Here is a 27,372-nt window from a genome sequence, read left to right as displayed (position 1 = left end):
ATTACTCAGTATATAACTTTATTGAACAATTAACAGTGCACAGTTGTGTGATATCACCTTAGATCAGAAAGATAACTTATAAAATGACAATTAATAATAATAATGTACGAGTCCGAAATGGTGCAGCAAGGATCTCCTTTCTCTCCGGTCATCTTTCTTCTTGAAAACAGCCTTGCCTGCGGCAGAAATTACACTTCTATATAAACAGTATTTTTTATGCACTGAAACAAAATACTTACGAATATTTAGTACTCTTCTGTTGCAATTTACAGGGTGACCCAGGAGGAAAGCGCAATATTCTACGATAGACCTAATCATTGTGATCAAAAACGTTGACGTGAACAAGGGGTCAGTGTGAGACGGTGGTCGAGATAGCCCTGTTTATATGTAAGCATTTATAGGGGAAGTCCGTGTAATTTGGACCTGCCTGTAATTTGGACCGATAATAAATCTGGTATTTCCAAGTTCGGTCTTTCCCTGTCTGAGGCAAGGTCAGCAAGACAACCGAGGGTAGCTTTCTTCCTGGAAGTTGTTTTGCTGATGGAAGTAAGGTTGAAGGGGGAAGAGGATAACAATTTTAATACTCTCATTCCTTGTAAGATTACATGGCGACAAGAAAGTAGTGTGAAGTAGTTGATTCAGCCAAGAGGATGTGTAAATTTTACAAGTACTAACGAAATGTCTAGATATGTTTTAACGTAGTTTCATTCATAAATTTTAAATAATTTTCATATTAATTAGTTTCTTATTAAATCTTTTCATGTCATGAAATTTGGACTGCCCAAGAGTGTGTAATTTAGACCGTTGAAACAGTTGTAATAATTACTTTTCTTCATAGTTTTACTGGAGGTTCTAACAATACATGTTTCATCATTTGAAAACGGCCCCGCGGTTTAGGAGTAGTGTTTCTGCCTCGTAACCGGAGGCCCCGGGTTCTGTTCCCGACCAGGACAGGGTTTCTACTTGGATCTAAGGGCTCTTACGAGGTCCACTTAGCCTACATGATTACAATTGAGAAGATATCTTACGGCATTGTATGTGATAAGTACTATGATGACGATTGGATTCAGTGCAATAATTGCAAAATGTGGGCTCGTGAAAACTGCGCAAAAATTCAGGATGAATTGCTTTATCATTGTCCTACATGCCACAAGTGATGAGCAAAATTCATAGCGTCGTATTTTATTGCTTATTATTTCATAATATATTCATTAAATAAATTATGGGTGTTTATATTTACCAGTCCAAATTACACGATCTCCTGGTCCAAGTTACATGCCTTCGGTCCAAATTACACGATAACAATTTTTAGAATAAATATTACTTTTAAACAAATCTGAACTATAATATTAACATTTATACTTACCAAATAATTTGATACATTGTACTAATTATTGTGTATAAAATTTGAGACAATTCCATTAAAGTCAAAGAGTTATGGGTGTTTAGAATTAAGTGATCCAAATTACTCGGACTTCCTCTAACCTATGAAAATGAGTTTATTATTGTAATTGTTTTTATGTTTCTCTTTTTTCTATAGCAATATTTTTATTGAAATATTTCATAGCAGACAAAGTAGGGGACGCCATACTGTTAAAAACCTAAAATAAGCATTTTCTTCAATTGTGCCAAAATTTGAAGGGCTAAAGGGCCCGGAAAATTTTCAAATTGTGAGTCTTGGATAGCACAATAGAAATAAAAAAGAAATTTTGAAAGTCATTTCCGGCCTAAATGCATTTCCGCAAAGCAGCCTAAAATTTCTTGTTTCCTAACACATTTTCCTTCATAAACAGTGACCTAACCAACTCCTCTCTCCAGTATTCTCGTCCTTCACCTGCTCTCTCCAATACCACTTTATTCCTTAACTTCTCTTGCCAGTTGATCTTCTCCATTTTTCTCCATACCCAGATTTCTTTCTTCCTCAGTTCTCAAAGTTCAAGTCTCAGATCCATAGAGAGCAACGCTCCGTACAAAGCACTTCACTAACTTCTCCTTGAGTGGCCCTGTACGCCTTGCTTCATGTATGCCTCCTTGGCCTTTGCGATCCTGCTCTTGACCTCATCCAAACAATACAGATCACTTCTGATTGTGCATCCTAAATATCTGAATGCAGACAGGCTACTTGTTCTCTTTCTTCACCTGAGAGAACTATCTTTGCTGTTACATCCTTCTTACACACGATCATTGTCTTAGTCTTATTTCTGCTAATTTTCATACCAAATTTTTACACGATCTGCTCAATTCTTCCAACATGATATTCATCACTTCCTCACGTCCTGCTACGACCACCATGTCATCAGCAAATCCGATGCATTCAGTTTTCTCTCCTCCCACATTAACACCTTGCTTGCCACGAAAACAACTTCGAATTATTTCCTCAAGTTATATATATATATATATATTAAAGAAGGCTGGTTAAAGACAACAACATTATCTAAATGGTTATGTGATAAATATGCTTACTTTGGTCTCTTCTGCCATCCCCAGAAGTTTGGGTACCGAATTTTGTTACACCCAGTAGGTTGCCTAGGCCAGGGTCTTCCAACTCAGCGTTTTTGATTCTTCTTTTCTGCCTTGGGATCACCATATTGTTGGTATTATTATGTGATTGGTCACTTCGGTGGCTTATGTGTGTTATGCTCCATGGCAACTGACGCCCTTGGTGATAATTGTTGTGTGTGGGCGTGTCCCCGATGATCTGAGCTGGTTTGGGTCCGATTTCTTGGTGAAGTGTGTGAATATTCATGTCCTTCTTGTGACCTGTTTTATTAATTTTCTTTATTTTGGTGACCCATTATGTCTTGGTGACAAGTGATTGTTTCTAGGTTCATTTACGTTTCTGTAATGTACATTTGACATTCGATCCCTTGGTAGAATCCCTGCGGCCACTTTTACGATGTCGTGTTGTGAACCAATCAGTAAAACAACCTGACGAAAACTGGAATTAATCATATCCTCGAAAGGAATCAGTTAATTTAGATACGTCTTTTATTCTACCAAACCTTTCTGCCTGTTGGTGAATCTAGACCATGGACATATTAAACCTTATTATCTCTCATTGGTTCTACCTATCGATTAATTTCTGAACTTTAATTCTGTTTTGCTTTTGATTAGAGGACGTCTTTCCTTTGTACGTATTTCATTTCATTGACGAACGCGGTCCTCTGTAACTCAATAATTGTTTCACTGATTTTAAATCATTTTCGAGCTTTAAACTAGAGGACGTCTTTACCTTTGGGCCTGTTTCTTTTAGACTGAGTAAAAGAGTCCTTGTTATTAATTAAATAATTTATTAATGTTGCTTAATTTTTGAGCTTAACATTGGAGGACGTCTGTTCCCTTTTACAGTGTTTGGGTAATTTGGCTAACTAATGCCTTCTTCTATTTACTTAATTAAATATTTTATATCTCTTTTAATTTCCTTTTAATTTTAAATTCAAGTACTTGTGCATTGTCAGTTACCTACTCTGTTCTCGCTACTTTTACAATCATTAATTCGGTTTACCTCAAAGTTTCACCTAGGTCTTTGAAATTGTGGACACCCTTCGTATTTATTACTTGTAATTTTTTAGATAACTAATTAAATAATTATTTGTTTAAAAAACAAACATCTCTTGTTTTTCCTTCAATATATTTCTGCTGTTTGTTAACGTGCCAAATATTCTTACGCGAACAACGTTTTCTCTGGACTGGTTTCAGCTGCTCCACATTTTGGTGAGTATCTTTGCTTAATTTTAATTTGTTTTGAGGGTATTTTTGGTATCTCGTGTCCTTGTGTGACTTGTGACAGCAAGCGACGATACGGCTGGTGCAAGCGGGTACGAAAACCTGAACGGAGCGACGTGGATGAAACCTAATTAAGTCTTAATTTTCCACCTCACTAGACTGATAATACGAGTCGGTTTCTATGACACTCGTTTATAACGTCATAGCCCTTAGATGTCCTTATAACCGAGTTCTACAATAATAATAATAATAATAATAATAATAATAATAATAATAACTAGAGGACTCGTGTTGCTCCCCAGTATTCGTTATAAATGGGTCAGATAACTCGTTTCGTTATGCCTGTCGTAGTCATATTGTTTTGCCTGTCCTTTTCAATGATTTTATGATCATTAAATAAGAAGCGCGTTATGATATGCCGCCGTTCGCAGTCAGAATTCATCCAGCCTGACGTCATCATGCCGTCTGTTTGGTAAATATTTATCCATATATTCGCTTTTTTATCCTGCAATTCTTGACGTAAAGCTTGGCATTGTGTCGAAAAGGCAGTGGTATTTTTAATGGCAGTTCTTCTGTATAGAACGCTTGTCGTGGTGAGCTCATAGGTTAGTCTCGAGGGAGTGTTTCTTGCCAAGCAGAGAACTTTCTAAGATACAAGACCTTCGACAGAAATCTTGAGGCATCACCTCTACGTTCCATCCATTTAATTACACGAATTAAAGTACTTTATCCGCTGCTTCTTCGTTCTCTGTACATTATCAATAGAATTATTGCCTTTTACTCTGCACTCTGTACAAAATGTATATTGTATGATATTCTTTGTCGGTTTGGCAACCACATTCATTTGAGGAAGAATAAATGTTATTAGTGTAGCTAGGTGTCGACAGGTGTTCTCAGATAATGTCTAAGGCGTATGTCATGATGGAGTCTGTTTGTACGTAGACTTTTTTCTCCCAGCAGCATGTAAGTTATTAGAAACGCTCTGCCATTTATTGAATATATTTTTAAGCTGGAAAAATTTACAGAATCAAAGAGTATCTAGTAGGGAATAGTATTCTTCCGTGATCAGAGGAAGTGTATGCTCTCTGGCTTGACAGGTAGTAATCAAACATGGCTGCATGCAATGACATTACTAAGGATGAAAATCTTATATCAGAATATTAATGAAAGTGATAGTCGCTTAGCAAAACGTTAAGTACAGAATACATCGCGGGTTAAGGTAAGCCGTCGCTTGAAATTATAGGACTGATCATTTAATGATTTCATTTCATGATTACACAAAGTTGGCTGATATTAGACCGATCAATATCACATGATTAACCGACAAGTAATTCCGAAGAGAATGAAACATAAACGAAGCGTGTTGGTCCAGTAGAACAGACGGACGGATTTGCCAAAGCTCTTTTATTAAACTGTTTTAAAATATAAAAAATATAATAAAATATTGAAATAATAATAATCAATATACACTGACTGACAGAGAAAATGCAACACCAAGAAGGAGTGGTTCGAAAGGGATGAAATTTGGGGAAAAACAGAGACGGCACGGACGAATAATTGATGTTTATTTCAAACCGATATGCAGGTTACACAATGCGCACGGCATCGACTCAGTAGGATGTAGGACCACCGCGAGCGGCGATGCACGCAGAAACACGTCGAGGTACAGAGTCAATAAGAGTGCGGATGGTGTCCTGAGGGATGGTTCTCCATTCTCTGTCAACCATTTGCCACAGTTGGTCGTCCGTACGAGGCTGGGGCAGAGTTTGCAAACGGCGTCCAATGAGATCCCACACGTGTTCGATTGGTGAGAGATCCGGAGAGTACGCTGGCCACGGAAGCATCTGTACACGTCGTAGAGCCTGTTAAGAGATGCGAGCAGTGTGTGGGCGGGCATTATCCTGCTGAATCAGAGCATTGGGCAGCCCCTGAAGGTACGGGAGTGCCACCGGCCGCAGCACATGCTGCACGTAGCGGTGGGCATTTAACGTGCCTTGAATACGCACTAGAGGTGACGTGGAATCATACGCAATAGCGCCCCAAACCATGATGCCGCGTTGTCTAGCGGTAGGGCGTTCCACATTTACTGCCGGATTTGACCTTTCTCCACGCCGACGCCACACTCGTCTGCGGTGACTATCACTGACAGAACAGAAGCGTGACTCGTCGGAGAACACGACGTTCCGCCATTCCCTCATCCAAGTCGCTCTAACCCGGCACCATGCCAGGCGTGCACGTCTATGCTGTGGAGTCAATGGTAGTCTTCTGAGCGGACGCCGAGAGTGCAGGCCTCCTTCAGCCAATCGACGGGAAATTGTTCTGGTCGATATTGGAACAGCCAGGGGGTCTTGCACATGCTGAAGGATGGCGGTTGACGTGGCGTGCGGGGCTGCCACCGCTTGGCGGCGGATGCGCCGATCCTCGCGAGCTGACGTCACTCGGGCTGCGCCTGGACCCCTCGCACGTGCCACATGTCCCTGCGCCAACCATCTTCGCCACAGGCGCTGCACCGTGGACACATCCCTATGGGTATCGGCTGCGATTTGACGAAGCGACCAACCTGCCCTTCTCAGCCCGATCACCATACCCCTCGTAAAGTCGTCTGTCTGCTGGAAATGCCTCCGTTGACGGCGGCCTGGCATTCTTAGCTATACACGTGTCCTGTGGCACACGACAACACGTTCTACAATGACTGTCGGATGAAAAATCACGGTACGAAGTGGGCCATTCGCCAACGCCGTGTCCCATTTATCGTTCGCTACGTGCGCAGTACAGCGGCGCATTTCACATCATGAGCATACCTCAGTGACGTCAGTCTACCCTGCAAATGGCATAAAGTTCTGACCACTCCTTCTTGGTGTTGCATTTTCTCTGTCAGTCAGTGTATATGGGAAAATCTCCCAAGTAGGTGAATTCAAACACCTAGGCCTTTGCTGGCGACATGTAGTGTTTACAGTGCGCTACGTCTTCTGGTATGGGCTATACCAATTTTGTTACTTTCATTGATGTGTCTCAGTCTCATCCTTGGCTTTGACAATATGAAAGTGACGAGGTATGAGCGATGCTAGTAATACCATTCCTTATGCAGCCAGTCCCTGTTATGAAAGGTGTGAAAATATCGCTCATAGGGTCGGTTGGTGCGTGCATTTCAGTGGGCTTGGCAGACTGATATGTAATAGCAACGGCTGGCTCAGTGAGGAAAGCAACGGGAAACTACCTCACTCCTCATTTCCCTAGTACGCCTCTTCAGTGACGCCTAGGCTATTTATGACAGCTGTTGGCGGAGCTGCAGAGGATCAAACCAGCCTTTGGGCTGAATACCCATCATACAACATACAGGCGAAATTATAGAACCAAACAGGATAAATCAGCAAGCAAACAAAGGAACAATCACAAAATTATAAAAAGCATACAATTTGGTCTGGAGTAGATACAGCAACAATATATATGTCCCAAAACGCAAAATTACGACACTACAAAACAGTTGTCAAACCAGAAGCCCTTTATACATCAGACATTCTCATAATTGGTGGCAGATCACAAATAAAAAACATCGAAAAGCAAGAGAGAATTATTCCAAGGAAAATTCTAGGACCTAAATGCGAGAATGTCATTTGGATGAAAAGGAAATCACAGGAAATCTATCAAGTAACAGAAAAAATCACAGACACTATTAGAAAAAGAAGATTATAATTCTACGGTCACCTGATCAGGATGGATAACAATAGGTTAACAAAGAAAATACTAAATCTCGCAGTATCTCTAACAAATAACAACTGGCATACAGAAATAAGAAAAGATCTTCAGGATATTGGTATAAACGAAGAAATCAAGCAAGACATAAAAAAATTCGGAAAACTCATAAACAAACACAAATTTGCTGATCAAGCTCTCTTATCCGTTCTGATTACGTCTCTATAGGCATAATGCAGACGAACACATGACAGAAGTTTCTACAAACTGCAATTTAAAAAACATCATTACTGTCCTATTAATCATTCCGTGTCATTTCTGTATTAAAGAAAAAAGAGATAACTTTCGTCTTATGCTTTCTTATCCTTTCACTGGGTTTGGTTTTCTCACCCTTCATCAGTGGTCGAATTGTGATAATAACAGCGAAGTCCAAAAACATAGAAATATCTCGAGAATCCATTCATGTTTTTGTAAATTTTGAACAGGCTCTTCTCAAACTGGCTGGTACCAAAATGTTCCAGGTGGCCTTACGGTTTATAAGAACTTGGACCAAAAATATTTTCCGTGTATCCATGCAAGATTACATATCCTCAGCCATGAAGCCGAATAAGACTAAAACAAGGCTATGTCAGTCCAATGTTGCATTGGAACGAATTTCATGCATTAATTTCGTTCAAACAGTTTTCTCTGGCGTACTCAAATTTTTCAAACATTGGAAATGCCAGGTGTTTATTTGTTGTTGTTGTTGTAGTGCTGGTGGTGGTTTTTACAATTGGGTTTACGTCGCACCGGCAGAGATAGGTCTGATGGCGACGATGGGTTAGAATACGTCGTTTTTGATATGTTGGTGACATTTTATTTTACGCTCTTCATTGCACCATTCTGAACTACAACTTCGATCCGGAAATCGCTGTAAGCAGTCATGATTTTCGAATGAAAACTAGGTATGATTCCATAATTTCCTATATTAAGTGGACCTGTTACGTCAAAACAAGCTAGCTGCACTGAAAAGAGTTAACCAATGAGATAATTTGAATTTAGGTCACATGACCTGTTGTTCCCGCCTTCCCAAAACACGCTATATCCAACTACCAATAAGGTGATCCGATGTATCATTCGAGCCATAACCGCACGGTCAACTCGCTCTGTGATTGCGAAGTAACAGGCCATTCTCTGAAAAGGCAACTTCCTAGCATTTGCCCGCAACAAGGAAATGATAAACCACGGAAAACCGACACAGTTAACTGAATCCATTTGTTTCCCAAGTCATTTCATTGACGCTCACAACTGTCTGATCAGTATCTACCTTGAATGAACAACTTACCTATTACTCTCCTGGTTCACTTGTTGAAGTATTCGACGGCACTTCCGATGGTCCTTCAGCGAAACAGAGTGCTGTTGAGAAAAGACAAAAACACGTTTAAATATACAATAACAGTTAATTACTTTAGTAACTAAGATTCACATTAGTATCACATAAGGTACGTTTTGCAATGTACAATCGGCTTCGCTCCCCATTGTTCTCAAACGTCAAGAAAAGTATCTGGTGAAATTCATCATCCAGTGGAGTTTAGACTTTAGTCTCGTACTTTCTCTATGACCACCCCTTTACTAAATGTTGCACAGTTTCCCACTGTTTAATCCGCTGTTTTGTCCGTTAAACGTGAGGCAAAACTTTCTACTTTTCACTCTCTACCTCCTCCGACTTTAAGCATCAGCGTAGCAGAATCCTACGGTTTTCATGTCTCCACGTAAGCAGACCTCAAATAACCTAGAGGTCTTCATTCATCCGGTCAGAAAGAGTGTGCCTGATTTGCATCGCTTCCTGAGCCTGCTCTGATCTCATGATCATACTACCACAATTTCACTTCCCTCACCTTCTTTGATTCTGGAAATGTTCAGTATTGTTTCGTTTCTAACACGGTCAAACGTGACTCATACAGAACATCTCAGCATTTGCAACTCTATTGCGAAGGTTTTGACACAATCTAATCAGGTGTATCACAACATTTCTATATATCAAAGGTGGGAGGAACTTAGCATCTTACTCAGTAAGTCATTAACACGCACGTTTCTCCACAATACATTATTTGTGGAGCATGATATTGTGATGAGTTGTTCTTCTGTTCAATTTTAATCAATTGTAAAGATTCGTTCAGAGTATATATTGAACCCTTTTGGTCCATATTTAGGGATACCTACCTATCTTAACTATCAGCAAAGTTCATGAGATCTGTCTCTTGGGTCGTATCGGGTTCTTCGTCACTTGCTGAGGTAAAGGTAGGGTTCAGTAATTCTAATCTATCTACTTTGAATGAAAGGTCTCTTTAAAAGATTCCATTTTATTCAGGAAATTCTGAAGTATTCTGATATGTCAACGGTATTACTGAAATTACACGTGTCTACTGGACACCACAATCATTATATTACATATAAGGTTAGAACACTGGTGAGCCTTTGGCGTGTCTGCCTGATGGCCATTCTTACTAGAAACAATTGTCTCATTTTTATTAAAGAAAAGAAAGTCTGTAAATCCTTAAATTCAGCTTCCGTGTGAGACCACATGTACCATCATATTGATTCGTTATGGTCCAGCCCTCGTAACACGAACTCTGGTCTCTGGGTATAATTAAGGCCGTCCAATCGGTGTGTGCCACACAGTGGTTATACAACATGGACCCTTAATTGAATCGATGTGACCTGCGCCTATGTCATGGACCGACATCTAAACTTCTAAGTTACTTTAAAGTCATTGTGGATGATGACCGCAAGGAAAATGATGCTACAGTGGCATATGGCCCTAATCTAAGTCACTGAGGTTGATGACCCCCTGACCATCCAAGTTTCTAAGCTGAAGGCCAAACATAATTAAGTTACAGCGGTTGAAGACCAAAGTTTCCACTTTACTATCCCCAGCACATCCACTGCTCAATCAATCAAAGTTAAATAATTACAACAATAGCAATGCCCACAAACTTTGTGGCAGTAAAATCCATTTCCTTCGGATATGTCCCCTTAACCGTTACTTTACCATTTAAATATTCCTCAGAGTACAAACTAAGATTTCCAGAATGCATCTCCAAGTTATTCGCTTGATTAAAGTTATTTCAAATGCGGTTTCACTGAATTTAATAATTAAATAAATTTAAATGATTTAATGAAATGTTAAAGAACAACAATTTTTATCTCCGCGGACTCTGGTTTCTTCACAAATTCCTACGCAATTGTGTTCCCACAATTTTTAAAATCCTATCGATGTTTATCTGTTGCTTCCTATTATCTGGAAAAGAGCTACATCATTCATGTCCAGTTTATATATCTTGTCTCACGATCTCACACTTTAAATCTAATCTAATCCTAGCCATTATTAACACTTGGGTATCCTAATAATCTACGTACAAACCAAAGCAACTCGCCATATAATTACGATGCTATATCTCGTCATAACATTTTGCGCACCCCTCACAGAGAAACCATAATCACAACCATCGCTCTATATTTTGGACAACCTTGAATTTGGTTACTCGTACTCTTTATACTCTACGTTCGTGGTTTCAAATGTTCATTACGTCCCCAATTACACAAATTTACAGTATTCCACGACACTCAGGTGATTACCGGATGAAAATTTCAACTAGATTCCATAATTATTTGTCTCCGTCGCCACGAATGAAATCTCAATCCTACACGTAAACCACTACATGTCCCGTTAGAACCCGTTTCCCTTTCGATCCGCTGGCGGTCTCAGCTACAAACGACCCTTCCCTGTCTGTCAGTCTCGATATGGAACATCTGTTCATCATGCCTGACTGACCTCAAAGAATGAAACGTTTAACTTCGCAAAGACTAATTACAAAATACGATATTCCTGACCAATAAAATGCACATAGATTATACTTCAAGATGCCCACAATATTTATACGCGTCGCAAATTAATACCGCCATGGATTTCTATTTATTTATTTCCATTCCCAACATTATAAAATATTCCTCGGGCTTCCAAGTCCCGGCTTCAATGACAGGTCTCAGCCTTATTCACAAAACTCATCTTGACTCACACGACAACTAACCTCTGTTTCCCAAAGGAACTGGAATAAAATCCTTACTAGAATTCATGGCGAATAACACGCACAATGCATTAATAATGAACAACTTCGCATAAACTTATATCGTATTTTTAATAACTTGATTTTCACGAAAAATGACTGAAACATTCTACTAGATCTTTTTTTTAATTGTCAGTCAGACACAGTTTAAAATGGGCCTAGAAAACGTTTCTCTCCGTGACCAAATTCATCACACTAGACTCTCACCCGACAGCGCGCTTCCTTTCGATTGAAAATGAGTAACCATGGATTTCTATATTATCTACGTCAAAATTACAGACAGAAAAATTTTACGTCGAATGAATATCTTAATTTAACATCACAAAATATAGGCAATAAACACACGGAAATGACGATCTATACTGGACGTGATATCACTTCGAAACCCTATTCAATAACCTTTTTTTTACATCATCATACGACACTCACAAGACTTCAAAAATTTATCCAAGTGGAAATAAAACAAATGACTCTTTTAGTCATATTCTAACATTTACAAAAACTTAATAGGGGTGACCACTGCGTCGTACATCCCCATTCAAATACACTTTTAGAAATCATGAAACAAGATATAATAGGTAGTAAGATGGAAAGTCACATTACCTTATGTAGTCACACCAGTGTTCGTCATAGGGCTCACCTGAGACCCTGGCATTTTATTTAGCCATTTTTACATTCATGGCTTTACAGATCATTATTATATTTCTTCAGGTTTCCTGGAAAAAACCATTAAAAAGAAGATGTGCCCTTCACTTTTTTTTGATCGCACACGATGGACTGTAATTACTTCCGCACACGAATTACTTTATCACATTAGAATTTATTCAGTACTTTGACCGTCCTATCTGGTACAATTATTTCCACTCAAGAAACTATCTCCAGATGGAGTCAAGACCCCAGCAACAATGGCTAAAATCTGCGGTTGGACTTAGTCTACTTTTGTTGTTTGATTTCACAGAGCAGCTCAATAGTTTTTCATCCGCTTCGTACCATAAATGCCGGAGAAGGAGACTTCGTCATGGCGTCCCTTCATATTTATTTCTTCGGGTATCTCCCTTTGCCGCCAAGAAAATTTCTATAAATTTTCTGACTTAACTAAACTGCAATTACAAGAGTTTTGAAAGTGACTGCATACTTGCTACATTTCTGGCGGTAGTGTTCATAGACATTTAAAATTTATACGGGTTCGATTTGTGGGATAATGGACCCCCTTTGATAGGCACTATATTTTTTGACTTGGCTTGGGGTTCGCCATGTACACGCGCTTTGAAATAGTTCACAAAAAAGACCTGAGATTCTTCCGCCGTTGATACGTGCGTCTGACGTCACGTATCCCAGAACGTGTCAAATCCATGCTATCAAGAATCGAACTTCTAAATGATTTGTCAATTTATGCATAATGTTCTTAGGGCAAGAAGGTCATGGGTTCAATATCTACAATTTTAGGGGTCCACTGTCTGAAATGTCGTTTGATTTGCCAATTTTTTAGGTTTAGGTAAACTCAAGTCCTTATCATTGCCTTTTATCTTTCATGTCGGTTTGTCCGTCTAAATTTTTGTCCGTCCGTCTGTTCCACCATCACCGTGAAACGGCTGGACAGATCTCGACCAAACTTCATGTTTATAGTATACTCATCTAGGCTCAGATTTACATATGCATGTAATTTTAAAATCATTGAACAGACTAGGGGTTTATGTTAAACAAAAACAGGTTGTTTCAATTTTCTCTTAACCTCTTCATTTTCTGTAAAATCCGTAGACCGTATGTGGAACATTTTAAACAACTTTTGTTATGAACATAATTTCGCTTACTCTTCAAATGAAGGAGAAAATTACTAATTTTTGCGGGTTTCTTGCTCTGCATTGAGTGACCGACAACGAACCTACGTGTTACCATGACAACGTCTCTGGCTGCTTGCCAGCAGGGAATTGACGTAATGCCATTTTCGTCATTACTCCTGTACACTCGTAATTCTTCCTTTGGTAGAAGGCGAGAGAGAAGTGAAGCTGCCATTCTGCGGGATATTTGCGAAATACCGCTGGAGGTTACAATCGTCTTACAATAGCAAGAAAGGTAGCTGTTCACATTTCAACAGTACTGCGGACTGTAGGCCATTATTTCGCACAGTAAGGTGTTTTATGGAATTTGGTATTTTACTCTATGTATTTCTTACTTCCGTTCTCCCCTTTTATTTATTGCCTCTGCCTAGTAACACCATAAGTCAAATTCTTACCGAAGAAAACCTGCACTTAAATATTTCCTCTCCTACCATTTTCATAAATCCATAATTCATATCATTGTAATGCAAGGTGGCACGTTTCCTTTGTCCAATTCATCCACTTAGTATTTGTATATTTGTCTTATCTGCCAGTCCTCAGTTTTTATCCTGCCTTCAATTAATGTTTTCTTAACTATATTACTTTCTTCTTTAATTTCTTTGTATGTAAATCCCGAAAACTGGACTCCCTTTCTTTTCAGGAAAAATTCCATGCTGTATAAATGTATAACTTTTAGCCCCGAAAAATATCGAAATATGGAGGCAATTTTATTAACGGTGTAGACCTTCGTTTTGGGTTATTGGTGGCTGAACGGTAAGTCGTATCACAAAACAGACAGCACAATTGTTGCCCAATTTGGAAAGATCTACAACTTTAGTCCTGTGACGCTTCTACGTTAGATAGTGCTGCATTTCTCGATTATAATCAGATCTCTCAATCTCGATTGCGCATGACAATACACAAAGGGGCCTGTCTTTATAATTACAACTCCCGATCTAACCAAGTGAGCCTGCTGTTATAGTAGAAACTCCAGAATTCGATTTTCGATTGCAGAAGGAAACGTCGTCTGCCATTATCACCAAAACATCCCAAAGTGCACCGTACGTCTGAAGCAACGTATGTGGTCCTCCCCGTGATGTTCCTCCGGATAACGATAAGAGACATGCAATTTAATATAATCTTTCTCACAGCATGTATAGTAATTTACGTAGAAATCCGTAGCCAATAAAATGTAGGCTACAATACCGTAGCGAAGCAGGGATACAATAGCTAGTTTAAAAATAAAACGTCCACATTGTATACAGATATCGAAGATATTACTGTTCATGCAATGAATTAGTTTTAAAATTGCATGTCTCACAATATTATCCGAGAAACAGCATGTTTCCAATGTAAGATGTGAGTTAAGGAGTTGTGATGATATCGGCAGGCTCACTTGCCTACTGCCATTCACAATCGAGTTGGGAAGTTTTCATTATAATGGCAGGCCTCCTTGCCTTCTGCGCGGTCACAATCGATTTGAGGATTTTTCATTACAATTGCAGGCCTCCTTACCTAATCCTAGAAAGACTACATTTGAGGATGTTTTATTATAATGGCAGGCACATTCCCTACTGGCAGTCAGAATTGAGTTGTGCTTTTATCATTATAGTGACAGGCCATTCTGGCAAATATCAGCCAGCTTACTGCCAGTCAGACAGAGTTGGTGAGTTTCCATTAAAATAGCAGGCCACTCTACCTAATGCCAGTCACATTCTAGATGGGTAAATTTGTTTATAAAGGGCTGCACCCTTGTCTGCAGCCAAACACGATCCGGTAGGGGAGTTCTGAAACAAATTGCGTGCTCCCTTGCCTTCTGCCATTCAAATCGAGAAAGGATTTATTCATTACAATGGTAGGCCCTCATTACTAACGCCAGTTACACGGAAGTTGGAGAAGGACACCATTCCTACTGCCAGTCAAAGTCGATGTAGGCAGTACTGATTACAATACCACACCCACCCTTCCTAGATCGCTAAAAAATCGACATCATTGAATATATATAGATCGACATACGAAAGTTGGCCTATATGCATGCTAACAATATTGCAGACCTTCCCTTACATATTTACTGCTGCTAAACGGTATGTAATATCGCCAAACGTCTTGCTCCGTAAGACGCCACATTTAGCGGTGTAAATGGCTGGTCGTATGATGTTTTCTCGTATCTTATCTATTTATGGGTCGGACTGAGTTAGAAACATGGAATAGGGTGAAATTTGGGTAAGATTTTCTCACAATGCATTACTTTTCGGATAATAATGTGACACAAACATAGCATTTGCCTTACACATAGCTACTGGGTGGGCCAATGTTCGTGTATAATTTGATGATTATGTCTTTCGTATATGTGATTCAAACTATGAATTATGTGTGTAAAAAGTGCAAAATTTACTTACAATCGAGAAATATAGACTCATCTAACGTATAAGGGATTATGCGACAAAATGTCAAAAGGCAAAAGTTGTAGATCACTCCAAATTGAACGGAGATTATGCAGTCCGTTTTGTGACAGGAGTCATTGTTTAGCCACGAAATGCCTCGGAACGAATGTCCGCACCGTCATTAAAATTGCCTCCATATTTCGAAATTTATCGGGAATAAGAAGTGAAAAATTTAATGATCTTGGAAGTCTTCAGTCCGTAACAGGCTACAATCCATAATTTTGCGAAATTTCAATTTTCTAGCTCATCTGGCAGTTTGTGCCGCAATCCTGATCTGGGGGACGGGGGTAAACATTAGGACATTCAGGAAACTAATGTTCAAAAATTTGCAGATGAGCATTATTACACCTGAAACAGATAACTGAACGAAAATTTCGCCAAAATAGTCAACGTACACACACACGGTCGCCTCTACTTTATTTATATAGATAAGGAATTTGCTTTACTACAGCACTACTAATAATACTACTACTACTTCTGTAATAGACGTGGTTTAGTTACAAGATAAATTTTTCTCAAGTAATAATGTTATTAGAAGAGTTATGTATATAAGTAACAGAGTCCTGTAAATATGTAAATAACATAATGAGTGAATAAATACTACTACTACCCTTTGGGCTATGCCCGCTGGATTTATCCTGCAAAACCCTCAGTTCATGATATCTCGTGCCCATGAGAAAAAGGTTTTAGAAATGAATTTCCATTAAGGTCGGTGTATTTCCCGTCAGGATGGGAGAGTAAAATCGCTGTTTCGGTTCCTTATAACCCCCCAGTCCATTCCGAGAATTTGACATGTTATGGACATTAAAACCTACCTTTGGACAGGTGGATACTGAATATGAAGTTTGGTTGAAATATCTCCAGTATCTTTCATGTCACAAGAAATGCGCTTTACACGCACCCGCTTTTAAGTTGTCCGCTGGGTCTTGTGCGGAAAAATAGTCCATGAATGATATCCCCCTTATTAATCCTACTATCGAAAAGATACACATGTGGAAAAAGATTTAGCAATTGACTTCCTTTAAGGATGGTGGAATTCTATTAAGTGGTGATGTGTATATTTTGAAGGAGTGCAAAATCCCGGTTTTAGTTTCGTACAAACCCCCGGTAAATGTAGGAATTCATAAATGATATTGGCCCTGAAACCTACCCAAGAACAGGTGAATTCTAAATATCAAGTTTGGTAGAAATATATCCAGTAGTTTCCAAGATATAAGAACTTAGACAAATAGACGACCGAACAGACACCAAAGCTAAAACATATGATGATGGTCACTATTACACCTGAAATGGAAATTGTGCGAAAATTCCACCAAAATGGTCAATGTACAGGCACAGAGTCGTTACAATTTTATATATAAAAATTGAATGCACATGGAGATTTAGACGACACAGACCATGGTCCCTTATAATGAACAGCGTTTAATGTAACAACAGCAATTTTAATATCATTATCTATTATATTAAAGTTTGTTCCGCCCCATGGATGAATGTTCAGCGGCCTTCGATCCTCGCGGCCCTACACTCAATTCCCGAACCTGTCAAGGGATTTCATTTGGCTCGGGGTTTGGGTGTTCGTGCTGCCTCCAACATCCCTGCAACCCGCCTACCACAAACAACACTGTCCTTCACCACATTACTCGCAGTTTTCGGTACATGGCAGGTGCTGCCCAACTTCGTTGGAGGGTTTGTTTTACAAGGTTTGCATTAGGGTAGCAATAAGCACACGGAATTTTCAAATTTGTATGGTCCGCCTAGTTGAAAGGATAAAAGCGTGGGCTCATTTCCTCATGGGTAGTCAAAATAGAAACATCATGTCTGTTACACCAAGTTTAGAATAGAACACAAAGCAAGCTTGTAGTTTTACGTGGCTGTTCATTTTGTGATCATAGTCAATTTTACCTGGAATACGAACCGCAGGAAGGACACCATTCACTTCAAAAGTAGCACAAGAATTGACCAGGACTCAAACCGTAGCGACCTTCCTGGAAATATAGTAGCTTTGTCACCCGCCGATAACTTTCCTTTGTAAATGTGAAATGAGTTCCAAACACATTCCCGAAAGCGAAAGCAGCTGGATACAGGACTGAAACTACTAAAGTCAACTAGTTTGAGAAGTAGCGTCGTTAGTTTAAGCAACACAGTGTACATCTATGTACTACAGTCAGTAACCTCTTGGACTGGCGCTTACAGTGTAGGCAACACAGTGTACATCTATGTACTACAGTCAGTAACTTCTTGGACTGGCTCTTACAGTGTAGGCAACACAGTGTACGTCTATGTACTACAGTCAGTAACTTCTTGGACTGGCGCTTACAGTGTAGGCAACACAGTGTACACCTATGCATTACAGTCAGTAACTTCTTGGACTGCCCTTACAGTGTAGGCAACACAGTGTACATCTATCTACTACAGTCAGTAACTTCTTGGACTGGCGCTTACAGTGTAGACAACACAGTGTACATCTATGTACTACAGACAGTAACTTCTTGGACTGGCGCTTACTGTGTACGCAACACAGTGTACATCTATGTACTACAGTCAGTAACTTCTTGGACCGGCGCTTACAGTGTAGGCAACACAGTGTACATCCATGTACTACAGTCAGTAGCTTCTTAGACTGGCGCTTACAGTGTAGGCAACACAGTGTACATATATGTACTACAGTCAGTAACTTCTTGGACTGGCGCTTACAGTGTAGGCAACACAGTGTACATCTATGTACTACAGTCAGTAACTTCTTGGACTGGCGCTTACAGTTTAGGCAACACAGTGTACATCTATGTACTACAGTCAGTAACTTCTTGGACTGGCGCTTACAGTGTAGGCAACACAGTGTACATCTATGTACTACAGTCAGTAACTTCTTGGACTGGCGCTTACAGTGTAGGCATCACAGTGTACATCTATGTAATACAGTCAGTAACTTCTTGGACTGGCGCTTACAGTGTAGGCAATACAGTGTACATCTATGTACTACAGTCAGTAACTTCTTGGACTGGCGCTTACAGTGTAGGCAACACAGTGTATATCTATGTACTACAGTCAGTAACTTCTTGAACTGGCGCGTACAGTGTAGGCAACACAGCGTACAGCTATGTAATACAGTCAGTAACTTCTTGGACTGGCGCTTACAGTGTAGGCAACACAGTGTACATCTATGTAATACAGTCAATAAATTGTTGGACTGCCGTTTACAGTGTAGGCAACACAGTGTACACCTCAGTCAGTACGTTCGTAGACTGGCTCCAACAGTTCAAGGATCACACAATTTTTGGTGTCTTTTCCCCGTCACGGTGATCCGGGCGATTACGACTTGATCATCTCAAACATTTTGCAAGCGAATTTGCTTATTTCTTGACATAGCTTGAAATTTGCCCGTTGCTCAAACTACGGTATTCTCAAGTTCCACCGCTGACATTCAACTACCCTTCATAACCGTGAATTAATTCTGCCTATACTGTATGCACGTCCGACTCGTTGTCTGAATGGTCAGTGTACTGGCCTTCGGTTCAAAGGGTATCGGGTTCGTTTCCCGGCCGGGTCGGGGATTAAAACCTTAATTGGTTAATTCCAGTGGCTCGAGGTCTGGGGGTGTGTGTGACGTATTCAGCATTACAAATCATCCCGGGAAGGGTCCTCAACTTCATAGACATGCAGGTCGCCTAATAGGCAGTCTACGAGACAAAGAACCGCACCAGGCCTCTCTGGAGGTCTTTATTATTACTATATGCACGCAACTGCCTCTTGCTGAGACTAGCGAAGAACTATCAGGGCAACATCCTGTAGTGTAAACGCTCCTCTGTAGCGCACCACAGTGACACTAGACGCCCAGTCCACGAACTTAATGACTCTACTACTTATTCTAGTACATCCAGTGCCGCTAAGAGAAGTCCATTTCTTCAACTTTCCTCCACACACATTAACATCATATTCATTCACTCCTCTTTATTATATCGCCTCTGCTCCTTTGTATATCAAACTGCGTCCCAGCGGGAACATTTACAAATGCTCTATTGTGAGCGAAGTCATAACGTCAACAGATACCTCTCTCCCTCTGCACAATGCTATAACCCCCATCTAGGGATCGTGGTTAAGACTTGTTTGCTTCCAGTATCAATCTGAAGCATTGGGTCTTTATTAAGAGTAGAACATCCCGCTACACAGGTAAAGCAGAGAGTTTGCCGGTTCTTCGGGAGATCTTACTGAAAATCTACTTCTCCGAAATTCCTGTTACTTTAGACAGCCCACCTTACTGAGCTGTGTGTACCTGAAACACACTGTACGGAGATTGTTTTGATGATGATGATGAAAATGATGATTATGATTGTTGTTTACGGGGCATAATATCTAGGTCATCAGCACCTAAGTAGATTGTTTTGCTTTGCTTTGATTCGTGTTGCATTTATGAAAAATTGTCTAAAAATAAGAAACTGTTGTATTTTCTAATTGTAGGATTAATTACCAAATGAATCTGTATCTTGAATTGTGAACCACATTTTCATTTATTTTCTATTAACTAGAGTTTGGGAGAGGGATCTGTTAGAAATAAAAATTTACTTTAGCATTCCAATCATCGTCGACTACAGAATATTTCTAAATTCCCATTATAGACTTTGACGGCTTTCAGTGTAGACCAAGACGGTTAAGTTTATCATAGGAACTTGTGTCCGTAAACGTACCGTCTTCCCGCTCTCCGCAAAAACCACCACAGCACGCTTTCTAAACTCCCGCATTTTCGGCAATTAACAATTAACAAATAACAATTACAATTGTTCCATGTCGTAGGAAATATATTTCCTATACATCCCTCGCAATATCAGCGTTATTTTCCCGTACACCTTATACATACATACATACATACATACATACATACATACATACATACATACATACATACATACATACATACATACATACATACATACATACATACCTACATACACACATACTGAACCCATCATATGAGCCTGATTGGCGAATTTAATTAATTATATTTAGTATGGAACAAACGTATTCAGAAATGCTATAATAATTATAATATTCGGAAATTCAAGAGACCAGTGTCTATGAACAAAGCATCAGTAGAAGCCTGTGTTTCCTTTCTTTTCTGGAATAAATTGTTATCTCTGTTACACCTGGTGTTGCATCAGCATTGGAATTGCGCAGTAACAGCGGAAATTTCCGCTGGGATGAGAGAGAGAGAAAATGTCAAATGTTACTACCCGAATCCCCTTGGTTTCGAATAGACTCGTCCATAAAAGTGAATAGCGTATATGTGTGCTTCAATCAGATTGCAATAGTCAAATATTTTCAAAAGTAGCGCGACGAAATTTATTTAACTCGTCTGCAATCTAAACTAATAATTAAGATGTATTTCGTGACGGCATGATATTAGTATTTACTAAAGAAATTTTGGACCAAGTCAATAGCTTATTGGTAATGAGCAAAAAGAATTGCGCATTGAACTTCTGGGTAGCAAAACAAGTGTAAAGTCCCCGCCATCATGGAGTTTGTTCGGCAGCGGCTATGAAGAAACAGTCCAACTCACGCTACGGATATAATATGAAAAGTTACGAACAATTATGTGATCACACTGCATCCGCATATTGACATGTATTTTTGGAATTTTGGTGTGTAATGCTTTTCATGTCTTAAGCATTTGATTAAGGAGGCGCTCTCCGAAGCCCTCGAATGGGGATTCCTGTGTGGTCAAGAGCTTGTATACATCCGCTAAAGTAGTAACTTTGTCACCAAGCAACTCCAATCTCGAGCGTCAGTCAGTCGCGAATCGCTCTGTTTTCTTCGGATCCCCACAGTGAACAAAGAATATTTGTCTGTACTTTTATATGAAGTCAACTATCAGAGGTGTCGAGTGACTATGAAAGTGATTTTAAGTATATTAGGGAAATAATAATGGATAAACATACACTCAGAATCGAAGTTACAGATTACTGACATGAAATCATGAGTTGCGCAAAAACTGAATTACAGTTGTAATATATATTGAGTATACTAACTAGTGCTGGGAGTTAGACATTTTAATACATTAGCAAAGTACTACAGTCTTCGAAAATACTTTTCCTGTTTGTTCTGTGGAGCCAGTTGGAGCATAGCTGTTTAGGGTGCAACTTTCACTCGCCAGCCAGCAGTGTGTTAAGGCTGAACGCAAACCCCTGCAGATAACGGTTCTTTTGTTAAGACCGGGGTTGACAACACCGAGTCGCAGAGTGCGGGTGAGGGAGAGAAATGAGACAGCCAGGACGGCGAATGGTATTTAAAATCTTCTGCAGTTCAGCGCAAGACAGGTTGTGTGTATATTAAGTGATAAGTGTAAATATTTTACAGCAGCGATATAGTCAAAATATCGTGTGAAAGAGTGTTACGTGTTAGTTTTAAGGAGTATTTAAGGAATATGTGTATCTCAAAAATAATGAAGAAACAAAATCTTTCTAAAATGGGTTACTAAATCATCATGGCTGCTTCCTCGGACGGAGATGACTTGTTGCTGGTGTAAGTACCACTTTGTATGGTCACGTAGAACCTAAAACATCCCTTTAATATAATTTAGATGTAGTTATGTAAGTCGGAGATGTAGGTACGGGACACACTCAAATATATTTAGGGTATTGCATTCGTATTCATTGTTCTTACGAAATATTATTATTATTATTATTATTATTATTATTATTATTATTATTATTATTATTATTATTATTATTATTATGTAATTATGGTGTTGCTTCAGGCTTTTTGTAATAGTTTTCACGAATATTTAAAGTATAATCTCATTTTTGTGTGATGCCGAAATCATGTTTATTTGGAGATGAGTGGAAGGATCGACGTAGGAAATATTATTATTATTATTATTATTATTATTATTATTATTATTATTATTATTATTATTATTATTATTATTATTATTATTATTGCTGCAAACGAATTAATAATATTATTTTGTGTGTAGACTAATATACCGAGTGATGATGGAAATAATTCAATTAAATGCTATAATCTGAATATGCGCGACTCATCGCCATAATTTCACTAAGGTGATGGTGATAGTTATTTTTCTTAGACATCTTAATAAATAATTGGGTGGTAATAAAGTACTATGAGAAAATTTATGTCTTTAGTAAGAATTATTTATTGGTGAATTAAAAATGCGATGTTGAATGACGATAGCACTCAGTGAGTTAATAGGGTCCATTTGTAACGGGACGAAAGGATGCGTAGTGTTATTCTCAACAGGAAAAGTGAGAGATTTATGTACATTAGTATGTTGACTGGAAATAATGGAAATCAGTGTTGCTGCTGAGGTATAATGAATGCCGGTGTATTGAAGCCGAGATAATTTAATATTGAGAAATATGTATGAAGATAAACCAGTCAAAATATTACGGTATTGAAAGGACCAAGTGATGTTTTATGAGTAAAATTGTAATACAACATCGAATGATGACAGTTAGAATTCTATTGGATAGTTAGAATGCCAGTGTAATATTGTATTGGCACGACAGACACACAATTAGTTTATTAAGAGTATTAGATTTTGTTTATTTTCAGGAATAAAATATGGTGCGTGACACTATGGAATATTATTATTATTATTATTATTATTATTATTATTATTATTATTATTATTATTATTATTATTATTATTATTATTATTATTATTATTAAAAAATAAAATGGGTTCACTTTTTATTTTGTATTATGATCCTTAGTAAAGACATGAACCCTATTTTATGCTTTCATCGTATGCTACAACTAAATAAGCCACCATGGTTGTGGTTAATGGTAGAATTTCAGTGAAAAATACTATATGGACACTGAAATTAACCAATCCTTATATGAAGATTGTGAACCTGAGTAATAATTTTATTTTGGAGTAATGGTTGGTATATATCGGTTTTTTTCTGTGCATATATTGATCTTCCCTATACATTTTGTAAATAATTAATGGTAGTTTGCTGATAGGATTAACATGAGAGGCTAGTACATTTGGCTGTGTTTTCTCGTTCATTGCAAATAGTACCATATTATAGGAGATATTTTTAAGTGGGAGAGTATTTTCTCTTTCATCTAACGTAGAATAAGATAGGGTAAAGACTCGAGTACAAAATAAAGGAATGCTTTGGGGTTATAAAGCAACAACAACAACAAACATTTAAATTTGTCAAGTTACTGGACGAATAATTTAAATTAACTTTTATGTGTTTAGAAAGAGTGTGTCATGGAACACGAATTATAGTCATTTCAAAGAAATTCAGTAACTAAGTGGTGATAAAAAATATTATTATTAATATTATTTTGGAAAAACACGTCCAAGGCAATTGATATTTGTTTGCACAGTGTTCAAGTTCTTTTCCTTTTTGAATTGAAAGAAATCTTGGATATCATTATGTTAAACAATAATTCATTTAAATATAAAAATGAAAGTAAAAATGTAATCACCAAAGGAATGCTATGATAAAATGTGAATGATCTGAGTTATAAACTATACATACACAGTGGTGGATGGTGGACATTAGTGGCTACATTTCATTACAATGATAATAAAGATTATTATTATTATTATTATTATTATTATTATTATTATTATTATTATTATTATTATTATTATGTTATTATTTTAGTATGTCACCAGTGTAATTTACAGGTTATTTTGAAGGCCTAATGAGGCATGATATAAATCATTTAAGACAGTCAGTTGTGCATTTAATAAGGAAATAGAAGATTTAATTGTAATTTAATTAGTTAAATATTAACATCTATATATTATTTGTAAGTTCTAAAAAAAATTATTATCAATTTGCTTTCGGTAGACGATTATTAGTATCTTAGAGGATCGGTTCGTGGCTAGCCACTAAAATCTTATTTGGTAAAACATATAAAATTATTATTATTAATATTATTATTGTTATTATTATTTATTATGTTATCGCTTAGGCTTTTCAAAATAATATGTGAACCCGGTATATTGAGGAGGCATGTTATCAGTCTAGCAAAGCAATTATTTGTGCATTTTATAAGTATAATTAGCATTCAATTAATTAAAACAGTAACATATTTTTTATTTACATATATTATGAATATTCTAGTATCGTCTTTTATTGAGTCTGATAGATGATTATTAGTATTTCCGACGATTGATTTTTATTAGCCACTGCAACTTCATTTTAAAACAGTTATTATTATTATTATTATTATTATTATTATTATTATTATTATTATTATTATTATTATTATTATTATTATTATTATTGGACATCAGGTCAACACCGAAGAGCTCTGCAAGGGTGCAATACATACATACATACATACATACATACATACATACATACATACATACATACATACATACATACATACATACATACATACATACATACATACATACTGAGCCAATCATTTGTGTGGGATTTGAATCCTGATGCAATGGTTCACAGTTGAGAAAACACAGATGCGATGTCTCCATTTCACTATTATTAGCGCATCATGAGAAATTTGCTTACTGTACACTGAAGCGTTTTTGATGGGGCTTGAAAGGACATTAAATACATCGGCTTTCCAGTAACATTACTATTACTATTACTATTATTATTATTATTATTATTAGTAAACTATAATTATTATTGTGGACCAGCCCCGTGATGTAGAGAGTAGGGTGGCCTACCTCCTGCCCAGAGGACCCGAACTCGATTTTCGACCAGTCCCAGGAATTTAATTCTGGACTGAGCGTTGCAATTAACTCTCGTGAGATCGTCAGAGGAGCTGCCAGACATGGGAGGTAGGGAAGCCGGCCAAGAAAAGGCCAAGCAATACAACTATGTGACAGAGCAATGGCTTAAAGCCATATGGCTGGACAAGAGTCGACTTGACAGCCGTGAAATATCAATAAATTGCCATTGATCTGCATTTAGGACTGTCACCCAGCTGGCAGATTCTATAACAGTTCTTTACATAGGCTGAGTTTTTCAAAGGAAATGTATACAAATCCCTAACTCCTCTCCCTATAGACGACATATTTTCCCCAATTTGCCCTTGTCCATATTTTATGATCTTTCCTATTCTTAAACCCCGCTCGAGCTTATTTGTCTACAAATTCCATGCCAAGCCATCTCACCCATGACAAAGTCTTACAAGTCTTCCCAGCCCAAGGTTTGCAACATTTTCGAAACATTACTCTTTTAACGGAAATCACCCAGAACTAGTTGTGCTGATTGACTTTGCATCTTTTCCAGTTCTTTTCCAGTCATCCTCGAAGTAGTTTTCCGTGGTTCCCCACTTCTCCTTCAGGCAAATGCCTGGATGGTATACAACTCAAGGCCACGGCCGCTTCCATCCCTCTTCCGTGTCCTTCCCTCCGATCTTTTTCTTTCTTGGTAGTGGCTTTACGTCGCACCAACACAGGTAGATCTTATGGCGACCATGTGAAAGGAAAGGCCTACTTGTTGGAAGGAAGCGACCGTGGCCTTAATCAAGGTACAGCCCCGGCATTTTCCTGGTGTGAGAATGGGAAACTCATCGCCGTAAGACCTATCTGTGTCGGTGCGACGCAAAGCCCCCAGCAGAGAAGAAAATGGGAAACCACGGAAAACTATCTTCAGGGCTACCGACAGTGGGATTCAACACACTATCTCCCTGATGCAAGCTCACAGCCACTCGCAACCAACCCCACGGCCAAATCGCCCGGTTCCTTCAATCTCCCCGTCACCCCGTAAGTCCTCTGTTACCATAGCAGGTGAGGCTACCTGGGCGAGTTACTGGTCCTCCACCCCAGAAGAATATATATTGTGTGTTAATATTCTTTTTGATTATCTCCGAGCATCTCTTGCATTATAAGTGAAGTTCAAGGCAGTGATACAAATATAATTCTTATTTAGGTCTTTTCTTAATCCGTTTAACCTCCAGGGTTGTTTTTTTCCCTCGGACTCAGCAAGGTGCCCAAACTCTAACGCATCAGGGGTAGTGTGCTGCAGCGTGAGAGTTTCGTTCGGGGGATACAACTGGGCAGGGGACCAGTACCTCGCCCAGGCGGCATCTCCATGCTCAACAGGGCTCTTGAGGGAGAGATGGGGAGATCGGAACGGATAGACGAGGAAGAGGGAAGGAATCGGGCGTGGCCTTAAGTTAGGTACCATCCCAGCATTTGCCTGGAGGGGAAATGGGAAACCACTTTGAGGATGGCAGAGGAAGGAATTTACCGCACCCCCCCACACACACACAAACACAACACCCCCCCACTCCCATCGCCTCGTCAGTAGACCTCCCGAGGATGAGAACTCGTACCACATTTCAAATTTCGTGGCAGAGCCGGAAATCGAACCCGGACCTTCGCGGGGTATTAGCTAATCACACTAACCACTACACAACAGATGCGGACATATTTCAGTGCTCGTACAGCTAAGCATACTCACTGTCGCAGCACAGTTGATGAAATTTACAGCAGTAATTGTTTACAGCACATGTGCAATCACGACAGTCGTCCACCGCTTCAGCACTTCCATCAGCAAACTGTGCAGCTACACATAGCACTGCTACAAGAAGAAGAAAGGTCTTCATGGTTAACTGCGGCAAGTA

The 27,372-nt window shown here is 38.7% G+C and overlaps 1 long non-coding RNA gene across 1 annotated transcript; it reads right to left on the bottom strand.

Moving 5' to 3' along the window:
• Position 1: 1 nt before the first annotated feature.
• Positions 2–27,372, bottom strand: LOC137500912 (uncharacterized). The gene is made up of 3 exons (XR_011018262.1): positions 27,210–27,372; positions 8,744–8,814; positions 2–176 (listed from the first exon to the last, which is right to left on the bottom strand). It is a non-coding gene; the product is annotated as an uncharacterized lncRNA (long non-coding RNA).

The sequence above is a fragment of the Anabrus simplex genome, chromosome 1, assembly GCF_040414725.1.
Source record: "Anabrus simplex isolate iqAnaSimp1 chromosome 1, ASM4041472v1, whole genome shotgun sequence".
In the NCBI taxonomy this organism is placed as follows: domain Eukaryota; kingdom Metazoa; phylum Arthropoda; class Insecta; order Orthoptera; family Tettigoniidae; genus Anabrus; species Anabrus simplex.
This window is presented reverse-complemented; position numbering and strand designations above follow the sequence as displayed.